The following is a 17,118-nucleotide window of genomic DNA, read 5'->3' on the forward strand; positions in this document are numbered from 1 at the left end:
GAAAGGGAATAACTAGCCGATATTACAATGTCTGATTGTCGTTCTGCACCTTTAAACAACTTTGGTTGTTGGTTGGGTGTAAACTTTATTCCTATTGAGGTGAAATTCACAGAACATAAAATGAGACACTTTAAGAGTCTAATTCAGTAGCATTTAGTACATTCAAGATGTGCAAATTCCAACTCTTAATTCCAGAACATTTTAATCATTAAGCATTTACTCTCCATTTTTCCCACTCTTAGGCCTTAGTAGACATCTAATACTTTCAGGCTTTCGTGACTTTACACAATGCGGATATTTCATAAAACATGGAATATGTGGCCTTTTTTGGTCTGTCTTCTCTCACACTTAGCATAATGTTTTCCAGGTCTATCCACCTTATGGTAAGTATCAGTACTTCATTTCGTTTTATGCCCTATATTCTGTTGCATTCTGTGTATATACCACAGTTTTATGTGTTGTGTATACCACACAGTTTTATGCGTTGGTCCGTTGTTGGCCATTTGGGTTATTTACACAATTGCACTATTGTGCTGCTGTGAATATTTGTTTGGAAGTATTTAGTGCCTGTTTTTAATTTGGGGGAAGGGTAATATACTGTAAAAGACAACCAGAGCCTGACATAGTTCAAGTGGTAAAAACAGATTTTTTTTAGGAACTATTGCAAAAGAAGGCAAGAGACCTCTGTATAGAACTGGGCTCAATTCCAAGTACACAGCATGAACAAGTAGTGATTTATAGCCAAGGAAGAGAGGTGGAGGGTAAGTGGATGGAAGTTTCTTAACATCTGGCTAAACTGGCATTCTGGCTAAACTGACTTGATGGGATTCTGACTGAAGGCAGATCAGGGTGATCAGACACCAAGGGTGGCGACTAAGAGTTTGATCAGATATGGAAGGTGATCAGATATCCAAGTGGATCCAGATACACAGTTCTCTGTAAATGGACTTAGGTTTCTTGCTACAACTGGTTGATAAATGTCCCACACGGTGGACTAGAGTCATGGAGAGAGCTTGTCATTGATTCACTTTGAGTTAGTTTTTGTATATGTTGTGTATTAGGGATTCATTTCATTCTTTTGCATGTTGTCCCAGAACCATTTGTTGAAAACACTATTCTTACTCCCAATGAATTGTCTTGATGTCCATAGCAAAAATCAATTTGCCATACACGTATGGGTTTGTTTCTGGACTCTTAATTCTAATCCATTGGTCTATATGTCCTGTATCAAAGTTTGTGTTACGCCACTTTGCTTTTATAAAAGACCTACATTAGTACCTGCTTTCATTAATTGAAAGAAATCTGAAAAGGATTTTTGCTTTTACAACAAAAGATTAAAAGACAAAAAAGTGTTCAGCATTTGTTTTATAGTGATCCTTTAGAGAGACAGCATGCACCCTGAGCCTCAAGGGTGGAACAACATTGGCAACTACATCTTGGTAACAAGCTGCTATAGCTTTACATGGTCTGTGAGCATCTGTGCTTAATCTTGATTTATGTTGTGCATCCATTAGCAAGATGTGTCTTAAAGTATTGGAAAAACCTGAGAAAGATTATTTTATGGGTCTGAGAATGTTTAAAAAAATTTCCATGTAAATTAATGTTAATTGCTTCTTCACTCTATGCCATTTCAGTTTATAAAAGTTTTCATAGGAGCTCTCTTTTTGGATAGCAGGAGGAAATCTGTACCACAGTTTTCATTACTGTAGCTTTGGAGTAAGTTTTGAAATGGGGAAGTGTAAGTTTTCTAATTTTGTTGTTCTTTTCTAATATTGTTTTGGCTGTCTTGCACCTTTATATGAATTTGAGATTCATCTTTTCCATTTTTACAAATAGATCGCAAGGATTTTGAAAGGGATTGAATCAGTAGATCACTTTAACAAGTATTGCTGTGTGAAATTATTCAGTGTTCCAATTCATGAGGATGATGTCTTTTCATTTCTTTAGATCTTTAATTTCCTCCAGCAATGTTTTGTGGTTTTCAGTACACAAATTTTTCATCTCCTTAGTTAAATTCATTCCTAAGTGTTTCATCTTCTTACATGCTATCTTAGTCTGCTTATGTTACTATAACAACACCACACACGGTTGTCTTAAACAACAGAAATTTCTTTCTTATAGTTCTGGAGACTGGGAATCCAAGACCAAGGTGCTGGCCAGTTTGGTTTCTGGTATGAGGTTTCTTCCTGGCTTGTAGATAGTTGCCTTCTCACTTTGTCCTTCCTTAGTGGGAAAGGAGAGAAAGAAAGGGAGACAGAGTCTCCTTTTTTTTTTTTTAAAAAAAAAAAAAAAAGGATTTTACTTACTCATGAGAGAGAGAGGCAGAGACACAGGCAGAGGGAGAAGGAGGCTCCATGCAGGGAGCCCAGTGTGGGACCTGATCCCGGGACTCCAGGATCACGCCCTGAGTGGAAGGCAGGCACTAAACCAGTGAGCCACCCAGGCATCCCTATCCTTTCTTTTTTAATAAAGATTTGATTTGATTTGATTTTATATTTTATTTTATTTTATATTTTATTTATTTTATTTTATTTTATATTTTATTTTATTTTTTTATTTATTTTTTTATATTTGACAGAGAGAGAAAGAATGCAAGCAGGGGAACCAGTGAAAAGAGAGGGAGAAGCAGGCTCCCTGCAGGGGGCTCAATCCCAGGACCCTGGGATCATGACCTGAACTGAAGGCAGATGCTTAAGGACTGAGCTACCCAGGTGCCCTTCTGTTATCTATTCTTATAAGGATACTAATCTATCAGATTAGAGCCCTACCCTCATGACCTCATTTAGACATAAATTACCTCTTTATAGGCTCTATTTCCAAAAACAATCACATTGGAGATTAGAGCTTCAACATATGGATTTTAGGGGGATATCATTTAGTCCATAGCAGATGGTATTATAAATGGAATTATCAATTTCCTTTTTAGATTATTCATTGTATTAAAAAAAAAACATGTTTCTGAGTGTTGATCTTGTACTCTGCAAATTTGCCAAATTTGTTTAATTAGCTCTAATAGTTGTGTGTGTTTATGTTCTTTAGAGTTTCTGTATATAGGATCATAGCATCTGTTAATTGAAATAGTTTTATTTCTTCCTTACAATCTGGATGCTTTTTATTTCTTTCCCTTGTCTAATTGCTTTGTCTAGGGTCATTCTTTCATTTTAAGGAATCGGCTTATGCAGTTGTTGAAGCTGGCAAGTCTGTGTTTGTAGGGCAGGGTGGGAGGCTGAAAACTAAGGCGGGACTTAATGTTGCAGCCTTGAGACAATTTGTTCTTCTGCAAGAAACCTCAGCTTTTGCTGTAAAGACCTTTGTATATTACCAAGGTTGATTGAAAAATGCCCACCCATATCATTAAGAGTAATATCCTTTACTTAGAATCAATCAATTGTAGATGAGTAACACATCTACAGAATTCTTTCACAGTAACACCCGGATTAGTGTTTGATTAAATAGGTGGGTAGCAAAGTTGACACATAAAACCATCACAACCAGAGAGGTAGTTTTATTAGTTCACAATTCTTTATTTGTTTTTTGTTTTTTTTGTTTTTTTTGTTTTTTTGTTTTGTTTTAGTTCACAATTCTTTAAATAAAATATTTCACTTTTCTCATGTCTTCAGCTTGGGTAGGATCTACTTCCCCAACCCTAGTGACTGCATTTTTCCATATAACTTGCTTTGGCCAATAGAATATGAGTGGATGTAGCATATGTCCATTAGTTAGGAAACTAGATGGGATCGTAGAGAGAAGGGAAAGACATGTATATTCTGAATCCTTTGGCTGTGTGTGTGTGTGTGTGTGTGTGTGTGTGTGTTTGTAGGCAATGATATAGTGTCTAGCTTGAAATGGCTCCTACTGGCAAAAGAAGCAATACATGGGGCACGAAGGACAAATAAAAAAATTTTTGACTGCAGTGGATTGAAAAACATTAAATATGTTTAAATACATGAATATTTAGCATTTCTTTAAAAAACTCTTGAAAAAACATACGGATTGCTACATACCAATTCATTATTCTGAAATTGATAAATAAAAGTTAAAAAACCAAAACAATTACCCTGCTTTTCCTACATAAACTGAAATATAGGGCAACCAAATTGACTGTGAAGAAAACTTTTTTATAGAAGAAGTCCAGTGAATAAATGAGGGAGGAATGAAATAATATTACCATTTTACAACCCATAAAAAGAAAATGTTTCTAAGAAATAATAAGTCCAATTCCATATGTAAGGAGCTCAGAAGTTGCTACTCCATCCTAACAATAAGTAAAAAATGAACAAAACTGAAAAAGCAATAACTCTTTTTGATCTGGAAGGGAAGTAAGGTCATAGGGCACACAGTTACCCCCCAGATAGAACTGGAGCAGCAACCTCCTGGAGCCAGTGCTGGGGTAGGGAAACCTGAACTGCAATTGATGAATTGCTGGAGGCTCAGTGTGGACAATTCTGACACTTAAAAACTCCAGGGGATCAGTCAGGAGGCAGCCCCCACACTTGTATATACTTCCAAGAACATTACCAGTTTTTCACAGTAAATATCAGAGAAAAATCTTGTGCTTCAGACAGGAAGAAAGGAAAGGAGCCATCTGAAAACAAACCAGAGAACTCTGTTCTCTTAGTAAAGCTTGCCCTCAGAGGAAACTAGTTAACCAGAGTCTAACTTGTTGGGGTTTTATCAGAGCTTAGATGATCTGCAGGGAAGGAAATAAAACTCTAACCCACTCTAACCATCCTGTCCCGCATATGAGAGGAGGAGGGAGGAGACTGAGAAGCATTTGTGAAGTTCACAGTTCAGAGGCATAGGCTCACTTGTGGGGCTGTAGAATGCTTCATCTACCCTAAACCTCACCACTACATTACTAAAGGTCTGTTTACAACAATTCTTTTTATTGTCCAGCTATCAGGAAGAAAATACAAAACATTCCAAAAGACAAAAAGTATAGTTTGAAGAGGCAGAGCAAGCATCAGAACCAGACATAGCATGGGTATTGGAATTACCAGACTGGGACTTTAAAACTATGATTAAATGCTGAGGGCTCGGGACATCTGGGTGGCTCAGTAGTTGAGTCTGCCTTCGGCTCAGGGCGTGATCCCAGAATCCCTGGATCAAGTCCCATATCAGGAGGTCCTGCGAGGAGCCTGCTTCTCCCTCTGCCTATGTGTCTGCCTCTTTCTCTGTGTCTCTCATGAATAAATAAATAAAATATTTAAAAAAGAAATGCTGAGGGCTCTGATAAGGAAATGGCATGCAAGAGAAGATGGGCGATATAAGCACAGAAATGAAAGTCCTAAGAAAGAACCAAAAGTAAATCTTAGAGATCAAAAAAAATGTGTAAAAGAAGTGAATGCCTTTGGTGGGCCTATTAGTAGACTGGACATGACTGAAATAATAGCTAATATTTGCCAAATAACCATTAGGTGGAAGGTTGAAAGGGAACTTTATAAAACATGAATCAGGCTGACAACACTTGGTCAATCTTAACAGTGCTACAAGTGAGATGATCAAGTATTATGTGCCTCCTGATGTGATACATTTCATATTGTTACTACTAATGAAATATTTTCACAAAACCAGAAATTAAATCTAAAGAAGCCTCCAGATCTAACAACCAGTTTACTTGAAAAAAGAGGCACAGAGTAACACGTTAAGTAACACCATGATAATAGAATCCATCCAGTACATAATGTGATAACGTACATAATGTGATAACCACTCTAGGAAAATGGAAGGTGCACTGGCCATGTTAACTGTTATAGACTGAATTCTGTCCCCTGAAAATTCATATACTCTAGCTTCAACCCCTGGTACCTTAAAACATGACTGTATTTGGAAATAGAGTCTTTAAAGATGTGATTAAATTAAATGAAGCTGTTAAGATGGGCCCTAATCCAATATGATGGGTACTGTTATAAAAAGAGGTTATGACACATAGAGAGACACCAGAGACATGAGCACACCAAATCTGGTATTTTGTTATGACAGTCCTAGCAAACTAGTACAATAACATTCGGTGGAATAATGACTTTTTGGTTATAAGAGTAACAAAAATGGACCCTATCAGAGATATAAAATGTAGTGTTTACAGGTGAAATTATGAATTGTGGGATTTGGCTTAAAATACTTAAAAAATACATGGCAAATGAAATAAGAATGGCAAATTTTTGGTAATTATTGAAACGGAGTAAGAGATATTAGAAAGTGCATTGTATCTCCACTTTTGTGTATGTTTGAAAGTGTCCAAAATAAACAGTTAAACATGTATGCACATGCACACACATATACATATATGCAACATGCAAATATATATCATATGTAAATAGAGTGTTTTCTCAGAATTCTGGCTTAAAGTCATCCACTCTCATGGATTTGCCTACAGTCCATGTGCTTAAGATTTGCAAGTCTGCAGTTTTACTCATTTCTGGTAACTCAACATTTTTCCTTGCTGTACCAGAGGCCTTTCACGTGTAAAGTGTCCAAAATGAATTCACCATCTTTTCCTTGAGATTTATCATGTTTTCCCTGCTGGTGATCATCACCTTCCCACAGACAAGAGTCTGGCTTAGAGATCTCCTAATACCCATATCTCTTCAGTCTTCAAATTCCTGGAGTTCCATTTCTAAATACCAATCAGGTCCGGCCTCTCCTCTCTTATGGTGTCATTTCCATGGGTCTCTCTCCAGTTCACTGTAGTCTTACCTAAATTGCCATAGGTCCCTCTTACATGCAGTCCTTGCTTCCTTTCAAATCCTGGGTCTCCCTCTCCTAGTTTTGTTAATGTTGTTGATAAAGTTGTTTTTTTTTTTCTCATACTTTTTAAAAGGATGTTGGACAGATAATACATGAACATGAAGCAGCACAAAAGTACAGAACATTAGAAAAAAGTGAGTCTATTATTATGGCACAATTTATGATAGCACAAATCTAGAAGAAACCAAACTTCAATGAAAAGATAGCCTGAGTAAACCAGGGTAGGGTCATATAATGGAGTAATCTATGGCCCTAAAAAGGAAGAAGGAATGTATCTCTCAATAGCATATATTGCTGTGTGAAGAAAGCCCTACACTTCTGGTGGGAAAGTAGGGTACAACCTGACACTGATAGTGTTTGTGACATCCGGACTTGTCATTGCTTCTAGGTACTTTAGTGGACAGTGGTAGGAAATAAATATAAATATAAATATAAATATAAATATAAATATAAATATAAGCATACATCATGACATTTATGGACACTCCAATCTAAATTCAGTATTTTGGGGTTTTTATTTAACCTCTTTATCTTATTTGTATATAGCCTTTCTCCCACAGTGAAAATGCTGGTCTCCAAGCACACCAAAATAATGACTCATTGCTTTGTCTTACATAACATTTGCAGCTGTCTCAGAATAACAATATCAAAACTACTGTCAACAATATGATCACTCTAACAAATATTTTTTTAAGATTTTTTTGTCCTTAGAGTATATACTATAAGAAATACATATATACTTTAAAAAAATTTGAAATAATTTCAGGTTGGTTATGTTTTGTTTTTGTTTTTAGGAACTGATTTTTTTAATAATTTACTTTTATAAGAATATGAAATAAATATGTGCTTACATATGAAATCTACAAAATTTGGCTAAGCTCAGGACCTCTAGCTTCTATTTCAGCTCCTTCATCCTGTACTTCTTTTCTTATGTTAAGCAATATATTTTATTTCTAATATAGTTACTATATATATATGTATGTTATACATGTGTAGTTATTATGTATTATATTTGTATATATGTGTCTTTTATTACTAAATAAAATAGAATTAAGCATTTATTTTGTTTTTGTAATTTTCTGTACCATGAGGGATTCAATTAATTTATTATTAAAAGTGTCTTTTTTAAAGAATAAAAGCTAATAGAACTTCTGGGGAGGATGGTGGAGTAGGAGGACCCTAAGTTCACTTCCTCCCACGGATACACCCAGATAGCACCCACCTCAGTGTAAATAACTCAGAAAATGACCCAAAGACTGGCAGAATAGACTCTGAATAGCTAAATGTAGAGAAGAGGCCACATCAAAAATGCTAGGAAGGGTGGAGATGCAGTTAGGAACAAAACTGACTTGCCATACTATCCACAGTGTCCACAGCAAGCATGGAGAAGAGAAAGAGCAGACCCCACCCCAGTCACCCCAGGCACAGGGGACGTGCACTGGGAAGATGAATCCTCATAACATTTGGCTTCGAAAGCCAGAGGTGATTAACATCATCAGTTTTTATAATCAGTGAGGTTTAATACCACTTAAAAAACAATGACTCAACCCTGGGAGAGCTAGAGGGCAATAGGAAACTGAGTACTCACTTTAAAGAGACAACATAAGAAATATCCCATTATGCCCCACTACCCACTGAGCATAGAAGCAGCAGTTTGGAAAACTTGTGAGGTATAGGGGAAGGAGATTTATATAATAATCTCAGGACATGTGCTAGAGGGGCAGGGATCATTAGACTTCTCTGAGGATAAAACAGCTGACAGGCACCAGTTCCCACCCTTGCCCCCCCCCCCCCCAGTTTTCATACATCTGCAGGAACTAGTGCTAACAGTTTGCACCTAGCTTGCTAACCATACCACCTGCCCCTGCACTCTCTTGTAGACATGCCCCTTCTCCCCGCCCCCCCCCCCCAAACCTACCCTTTGTAGGAGTTTTCCAAAGCTGCTCCAGGTCTCCTCCCATAGCAGACTCATACAAACCTTGCTAACACCAAGTGCCCCACCCTCACATTCTCCTGTGAACCTGCCCTTTCCAACACATCTTTGGCAGGAGTCTGTCCAAAGTGATGCTACATGCCTGGCAATGTGTAAGCATCCCTGACAATCCCTGACAGAGGCATCATCACTTCAAAGTGGCTCCTATCCTGGAGAGAGGGGAAGAGAACTGGTTTGACTCTGGCCCCAGCTGTTGGCTGGGGGCAGATATCTGGTCTGACTGCAGACCCCACCCATAGGTTCTCAGAGGACAAACATGGTTAGTGCCCTGCATTGAGGTGTGACCATAGCTCTGGCAGACTCAAGCCCAAGGCAGCCCCAGACTGGCCCCTTAACGACACATGGACCAAACCTTGCCCACACAGGTAAAAGAGCCATTAAAAGTGACTCTGAAGGCAAATGTGGCTTAGCCACAATGGTGAGTACACACAGCATACAGAGGGGAGAGACATCCCTGAAATGCCAGGGACATTGTATTGCAAGACACTATAGGAGCTCTTCTTCATAAAGCTACTGTGTTCAAGAGTAGGAGACAAAGCTGACTTTCTTAATCTATAGAAGCAGATACAGAGAATTAGGCAAAATAAGGAGACAGAGGAATATGTCCCAAATGAAAAACAAAAAGCACAAAATCACAGAGAGCTAAATGAAACAAATAATAAATATGACTGGTAGAGAATTTAAAGTAATGATCATAAAGATATTCACTAAGAAAAGAGTAGAAGATATTACTGAGACCATCAACAAAGAATAGAAAACAAAAATGAATCAGAGATGAAGAACTCAATAATCAAAATTAAAAACACACTAGAGGGGATCCCTGGGTGGCGCAGCGGTTTGGCACCTGCCTTTGGCCCAGGGCGCGATCCTGGAGACCCGGGATCGAATCCCACATCGGGCTCCCGGTGCATGGAGCCTGCTTCTCCCTCTGCCTATGTCTCTGCCTCTCTCTCTTTCTCTCTCTGTGACTATCATAAATAAATAAAAATTAAAAAAAATAAAAAAAACACACTAGAGGGAATTAGTAGTAGACTAGAGGAAGTAGAAGAATGGATCAGGAGGACAGTAATGAAAAGCAATAAAACTGAAAAGGGGAAAGAAAAAAGAATAATAAAAAATGAGAAGAGATTATGGGAAGTCAGCAACACCATCAAGTATTAACGTTTGCATTATAGGGATCCCATTAGGAGAAGAGAGAGAAGAGGCAAGAAAATTTCTTTAGTTTCACTAAGAGGTGAAAACTTTGCTAAACTGGGTAAGGAAACAAATCCAGATCTAGGAAGTACAGAGAACTCCCAACAAAATCAGTCCAAGGAGGTCCACCCCAAGACACATAGTAATTAAAATGGCAGAAAGTCATGATAAGGAGAATTCTGAAAGCAACAAGAGGAAAGAAAACAATTACATTCAAAGGAAACCCCATAAAGCGATCAGTAGAATTTACAACAGAAACTCCGCAGGCCAGAGGGATTGGCATAATTTAGAATATTATTCACAATAGAGGGAGAGATAAAGCATTTTCCAGACAGAAGTTAAATGAATTCATCACCAAAGCCCTATAAGAAATGTTAAAGGGGACTTTTTGAGTGGGAAGAAAGACCATAAGTAAGAGAAAAGTAGGAAACATAAAAACAGCAGAATTAAATGTATCTATGAAAGTCAAGAGATTCACAAAAGAATATAAAAGATGATACTATATGCCTAGAACATGGGATGGGGAGAGGACTAAATATCTAGTGCTTTTAGAATGGGTTCAAACTTAAGCAACCATCAAATTAATATAGACTGCTATATGCTTAAGATGTTATATATAAACCTAATGGTAATCACAAATCAAAAAATGAGAGAGAGAGAGAGAGAGAAAGTAACTCAAATATATTGCTAAAGAAAGCCAGCAAATCATGAGAGAAGAGAACAAGAGAAGAAAGGAACAGAAAAGAACTACAAAAAGAACTATTCAACAACTAACAAAATGGCAGTAAGTATACACTAGCAGAAAAAAAGAATAAAGAGGAGAGCAGAAATAAATGATACAGAAAGTGAAAAAAAAGTGTAACAGATAAATGAAACCAGAAACTAGTTCTTTGAAAAGATCAACAACATTGATAAACCTCCAGCCAGACTCATTTAATAAATAATAAAATAAAAGAGAGAGAGAGAGTGAAATCAAATAAACAGAATCACAAATGAGAGAGGAAAAAAAAAAAAAACCCACAACAACCAACACCACAGAAATACAAAATTGTAAGAGAATATTATGAAAAATTATATGCTGACTAATTGAACAACCTAGAAGAAATGAATACATTACTAGAAACATATAAACTACCAAAATGAAGCAAGAAGAAATAGTTTGAAGAGACTGATTTCAACAATGAAATTAAATCAATAATCAAAGAACTCCCAACAAACAAAAGTCCAGGACCAGGCAACTTAGCACAATACTATATACAGAAAATTGAAAACCACTAAAAAACTGCTAAAACTGATAAATCAATAGTGTTGCAGAATACAGAATCAATGTATGAAAATCTGTTACATTTCTATACACCAATAATGAAGCAGCAGAAAGAGAAATTAGGGAAACAGCCTCATTTCCAATTGCACCAAGAATAATAAGATACCTAGGAATGAACCTAACCAAAGAGATAAAATATGTACTCTGAAAACTGTAGCACACTGATGAAAGAAACTAAAGATGATATAAATAAATGGAAAGACATTTCATGCTCATGTATTGAAAAAAATAATATTGTGAAAATGTAGTCTACACATTTAATGCAATCCCTATCAAAATACCAATAAATAGTGTTTTTCACAGAACTACAACAAACAACCCTAAAATTTGTGTGGAGCCACAAGACCCCAAATAGCCAAAGCAATCTTGAAAAAGAACAAAATGGAAGGTATCACAATTCTGAACTTCAAGTTATATGACACAGCTGTAGTAATCAAAACAGTATGGTACTGGCATAAAAAATAGACACATAGATTAATGGAACAGGATAGAAAACCCAGAAATGAACCCACAACCATAAGGTCAATTACTCTTTGACAAAGGGGGAAAGAATTTTCAATGGGAAAAAGTCTCTTCAACAAATGGTGTTGGGAAACCTGGACAAGTTCATGCAAAAGAATAAAACTGGACCACTTTGTAACACCATGCACAAAAATAAAATGGATTAAAGTCCTAGATGTGAGACTTGAAACGATAAAAAAACTTAGAAGAGAATGCAGGCAGTAACATCTTTGACGTTGGCTGTAGCAACATTTTTTTCTATATATGTCTCCTGAGGCAGGGAAAATAAAACCAAAATAATCTATTGAAAATAGTTTGAAATAGAATGAAAAACTTCTGCACATTGAAGGAAACAATCAACAAAACTAAAAGGTAACCTATGGAATGGGAAAGATATTTGTAAATGACATATCTGATAAAAGTTTAGCATCCAAAATACATAAAGAACTTAACACCCAAAAAACAAATAACCCAATTAAAAATGGACAGGGATGAACAGACGTTCATCCAAAGATGACATCCAGATGGCCAACAGACACATGAAAAGATGTTCAACATCACTGATCACCAGAGAATACAGATCAAAACTGTAGTGAAATATCACCTCACGCCTGTCAGAATGGCAAAAATCAAAAATACAAGAAACAAATGTTGGCAAGGAAATGGAGAAAAAGGACAACTTGTGCACCATTGGTGGCAATGCAAACTTATGTAGCCACTGTAGAAAACAGTATGGAGATTCCTCAAAAAATTAGAAATAGAACTACCCTATGACCCAATCACGCTACTGGGTATTTACTCTAAAACAAGAACACTAATTGAAAAGGAGAGATGCATGCCTATGTTTATTGCAGCATTATTTATAATAGCCAAATTATGAAAGTAGCCCATGTATCCATTGATAAAGGGATAAAGAAATGGTACATATATACGATGAAATATTACTCAGCTGTCAAAAGGAATGAAATCTTGTCATTTACAACAACATCTATAGAATTAGAAAATAAAAAAAAAGAATTAGAAAATAAAATGCTAAGTGAAATAGAGAAAGACAAATACCATATGATTTCACTCATTTGTGGAATTTATGAAACAAAGGAGCAAAGGGGGAAAAAAGACAAACCAAGAAACAGATTCTTTAGAGAACAAACTGATGGTTACCAGAGGGGAGATGGGTGGGGGAATGGGGGATGGGGATTAAAGAGTACACTATCCTGATGGGGAAAAAAATTCACAAACACAAGTAAGAAAATAAATATTGGCAAGGATGTGGGGAAATCAGAATCCTTACACTTTGCTGGTGGGCATGTTAAAATGCTGCAGCTACTATGGAAAACAATATGGTGGTTCCTTAAAAAGTTCAGTGGAAGTACTATGTGATCCAGCAGTTGCACTTCTAAATATATTCCTGAAAGAGTTGAAAATAGACTTTAGCAGATACTTGCACACCATTGTTCATAGTAGCATTATTCACAATAGTCAGAAGGTGGAAATAACAAGGATATCCATCAAAAGATAAACAAAATGTGTTGTTTGCATACAATGGAGCATTTTTTAGCCTTAAAAAGGGTTGAAATTCTGATACATACTAACACAGATGAACCTTGAGCATTATGCTAAGTGAAATAATCTAAGCACAAAGGGACATCTATTGTATAACTCCGCCAAATGAAGTACCTAGAATAGTCAAATGCACAGAGATAGAAAATAGAACAGCTTACAGGGGCTACAAGGAGGGAGGAATGGGTTGCTTAATGGATATAGAGTTTCCATTTTGTAAGGTGAAAAAGATCTGGAAATAGAGAATTCCACATCTGTTTTTCTGTGATATTTGAACCTTTGAGGTCGGGAACCATGTTAGGGCTTTAAAAAATGTTTGCTGAAAAGAATTAAAATTGTTTGTTATACATGGAGAGTTTTCTTGTATATAAGTGACACCTTGTGGCATCAAGTGGAATAGTCCATACTATATTGGTATTTTCTTTGAACAGATCGCTCTCTTTTTAAAAATCCCAGATTCTGGCAATTCTCCACAAAGGTGTTTGTTGTTTGTTTATTTTTGTCATTGTTGGGTTCTTTAGTTTGTTTTGAGATTTTATGTAGATGAATTTATTTACTTTTTAAAGATTTTATTTGACACAGAAAGAGGGAACACAAGATGGGAGAGTGAGAGAGGGAGAAGCAGGCTCCCCCTGAGCAGGGGTTCTGGCACAGGGCTCCATTCAGGCCCAGGGATTGTGACTTCAGCCGAAAACCGGTGCTTCACCACCTGAGCCACCCAGATGCCTCAATGTATTTGTCACTGTTGTTAAAAAGAAAAAAAATCACAGGCTGAAAATGTCACTTAGGTTAAGGCCTCAAGTCAGTAAAGCAGCACTTAATGCCTCACCTACCTGTATCAATCCCACAGAAATGTAGCCTTCAACTAGTCAACATGGAGATTTCCTGGTCAGCCCTTGGAAGCTTACTAACAGACCCCTTCATTCCTCTTAGAAGGAAAACCTAGTCTAAAACAATGGGTTCTTGGCTAATCATTTCCTTTTTTCCCACTACTTCTTCATGTTTAAAAACATTTCCTTTTCTGTAGCCCATTGAAGCTCCCTTCTACTTGCTGGATGGGATCCTGCCTGACTCATGAATCAATTAATAAAGCCAATTAGATTTTTTAAATTAAAAAAAAATCCCAGATTCTACATATCTTCTTTAAAGTTCACTTGAAATAACCATGATTGCAGTCAGAGGATAATAGAATAATGGCATTGCTAACGGATGCTTTTGTATACACGAGTGGGACCTATCTGGGACAATTCCTAAACACCTAGATCACCATAACCCCTACCAGGTCTGGAAACTCACCACACTTTTAAGAGATTCTCTAAATCAAAATTAGTAATTTTTTAACAATAGGCCTAAAGATGATAGTTGAAACCAAAGAAAAGGAGACACATGCATGTTGGTTATTGTAAGCCAAGGGGATTTGCAAAGAACCCTGAGAAATGTCAGTTGTATTGTTAATTTTCTTGAGGGAAGGTTTTGGGCTTGGAAAAAGTATTTACAGTTGCCAATGTTAATAAATTTTCAATTTATTAAAATTATAAACTTGTAAATTTAGATCATTTAAACCTTTAAGTTCAATATGCTAATTTTATTATAAAGTTAATAAGTTTTGTTTCAAATAAAAAGTCATTTTTTTCTAATTCCTTAGGGGATTCTTAAGTGCTCTGAAGTTTGAGAACCATAAGTAAGGTTTCTAAATTGCAATGAATTAAACACTAATTCTTGAATTATTGTCTCAGCAAGGCGATCAAAAGGAAGTTTTATAGATTTGGCATGAGATTCTGTAGCATGTCCAGTTCTAACAGGCACAATCTAAACTCAAGTTTCCTTTAGCCATCACTGGTGTCAGAAGAATGTGTCTGCCTTGAGAAAGAAAGAAAAGGATACAGAAAAAGCAGGAATGGAAAGCAGAGTAACACACCAGTCCCCAGTGCAGAATTTGACTTATTGTCTGTGCCCATTTCATTTTTTTCCCCAGCAAACTATTGAACAAGTATTGGTAAAACTGAGCCACTACTCTGAACATTCCAGGACTTACTCTGATTCACATTTGCATCTCTAATGGCTATTGATATCTGAGGGCTTAATGTTCATTCATTCATTCATTCACTTAGCAACTATTCACTGAGAGCCTATAATATACTAGGCATGATTCTAACTGCTGGGGATGTTAGCAGTGACCAAACAGACAAAAATCCATGGCTTCATAGCTATACATTCTAGTGGGAGAGACAAACATTAAAGAAATAAGAAAAATACATAGTATGTTAGATGTATTAGTATCCTTATAGGTGCAGACCAGTGGGAACACATTTGTAGTTGAGCCACTTGGGTTTATTGTTGCAGTGAGGGAGGACTGTCACCATGGAAAACTGTGGGGAGGCTCAGTAAGAGTGTTAGAAAGAACATATTACAGAATTTAGATTGGGTAATTTTGGAAAGGGTCTAATGAAGTGGAGATTTGCTGTGGATTGGATGTTATCAGAAAGCAGGGATAATTTTAAAACTGAATGTCCTTGTCTATTGTTAATACTCCATGAGATTATTTATGTTCAATGGGAGACCACCATGGCCTAGCTGTAAGCATCAGGCCAACTTCCAGATGTCAGAGACTTTTGTTTTCTTAGATGATAATGAATGCCATGAAGAAGAAAAATAAATCAAGGAGAGGGAAGGGATAAGGAGTAATATGTGGAGATAGGCAAGAATGATTTTGGTTTTTTAAAAAGTATAGTCAACAAGGGGCTCTATGAGTAACATGTGCAAGGATCTGAAGGAGGTGAGGGAATGAACCCAACCAGTGAAAAGGTGAAGAAATGAGTAGGAAGGAATGGCATGTTCTAGGAACTGTAGACCTAAAAATGATTGGTTAACAAAGGTAAAAGAAATGACCCAAACTAAGATATTGTTGCTAGATCTATTGTGTCTCATCCAGTTACCCAACACTGAGTGGAGTTCATACTGATTTCAGCAGGCCTTGACTCAAGACTGGACCACCTTTGATATACTAATTAGGGGTATTGATCTGGAGTTGGATTAGTCAACTGGATTACTTGACTTATTATTTTTTGAGAGAGAGAGTGAGAAAGTGCAAGTTGTGGGGGAGGGGCAGAAGGAGAGGGAGAAAGAATCTTGAGCAGTCTCCATGCTTACCATGGACCCTCTATGCAGGCCTCAATCTCCTGATCCTGAGATCATGACCTGAGCCGAAATCGAGAATCAGCTACTTAACTAGCCTAGTCACCCAGGTGCCCCTCAACTGGATTACTTTAAATAGCAGGTTTTGACAGACTATTTCCTCAGCATTGTCTAAGAACAGTTAGTTCCCTAAATAGGTGTAGAGCTTTGTGCTCATGCACGGTGAGCACTCAAACATCTGCTGAATGTGTTTACCTAGTTATAAGGCCTCCCTAAACAAATTTCACATGGATAACTGAAATTGCCTTCAAATGTATATTTTGTGTGAGAATTCTGAGTTACAAATAAATGCCTCTTCTAGTTTTTCACTAAGGTCTTTCATAACAATGTTTTAAACATTTATTATGCAGTATATATATATGTGTGTGTGTGTGTGTGTGTGTGTGTGTGTGTGTGTGTGTGTATTTGAACATTTTAACTGCCTTGTGATATAGGGTAAGAATTTTCTTGTTTTGGGATCCCTGGGTGGCGCAGTGGTTTGATGCCTGCCTTTGGCCCAGGGCGCGATCCTGGAGACCCGGGATCGAATCCCACATCGGGCTCCCGGTGCATGGAGCCTGCTTCTCCCTCTGCCTGTGTCTCTGCCTCTCTCTCTCTTTCTGTG

General features: G+C 37.0%; 1 protein-coding gene across 1 annotated transcript in view; it reads left to right on the forward strand.

Annotated features, from left to right (window-relative positions):
• Positions 1-17,118, forward strand: part of LOC129504519 (translation initiation factor IF-2-like) — a 156,355-nt gene that overhangs the window by 1,149 nt on the left and 138,088 nt on the right. The window lies entirely within an intron of this gene.

This window comes from Nyctereutes procyonoides, unplaced genomic scaffold (assembly GCF_905146905.1).
Source record: "Nyctereutes procyonoides isolate TBG_1078 unplaced genomic scaffold, NYPRO_anot_genome, whole genome shotgun sequence".
NCBI classification, from domain to species: domain Eukaryota; kingdom Metazoa; phylum Chordata; class Mammalia; order Carnivora; family Canidae; genus Nyctereutes; species Nyctereutes procyonoides.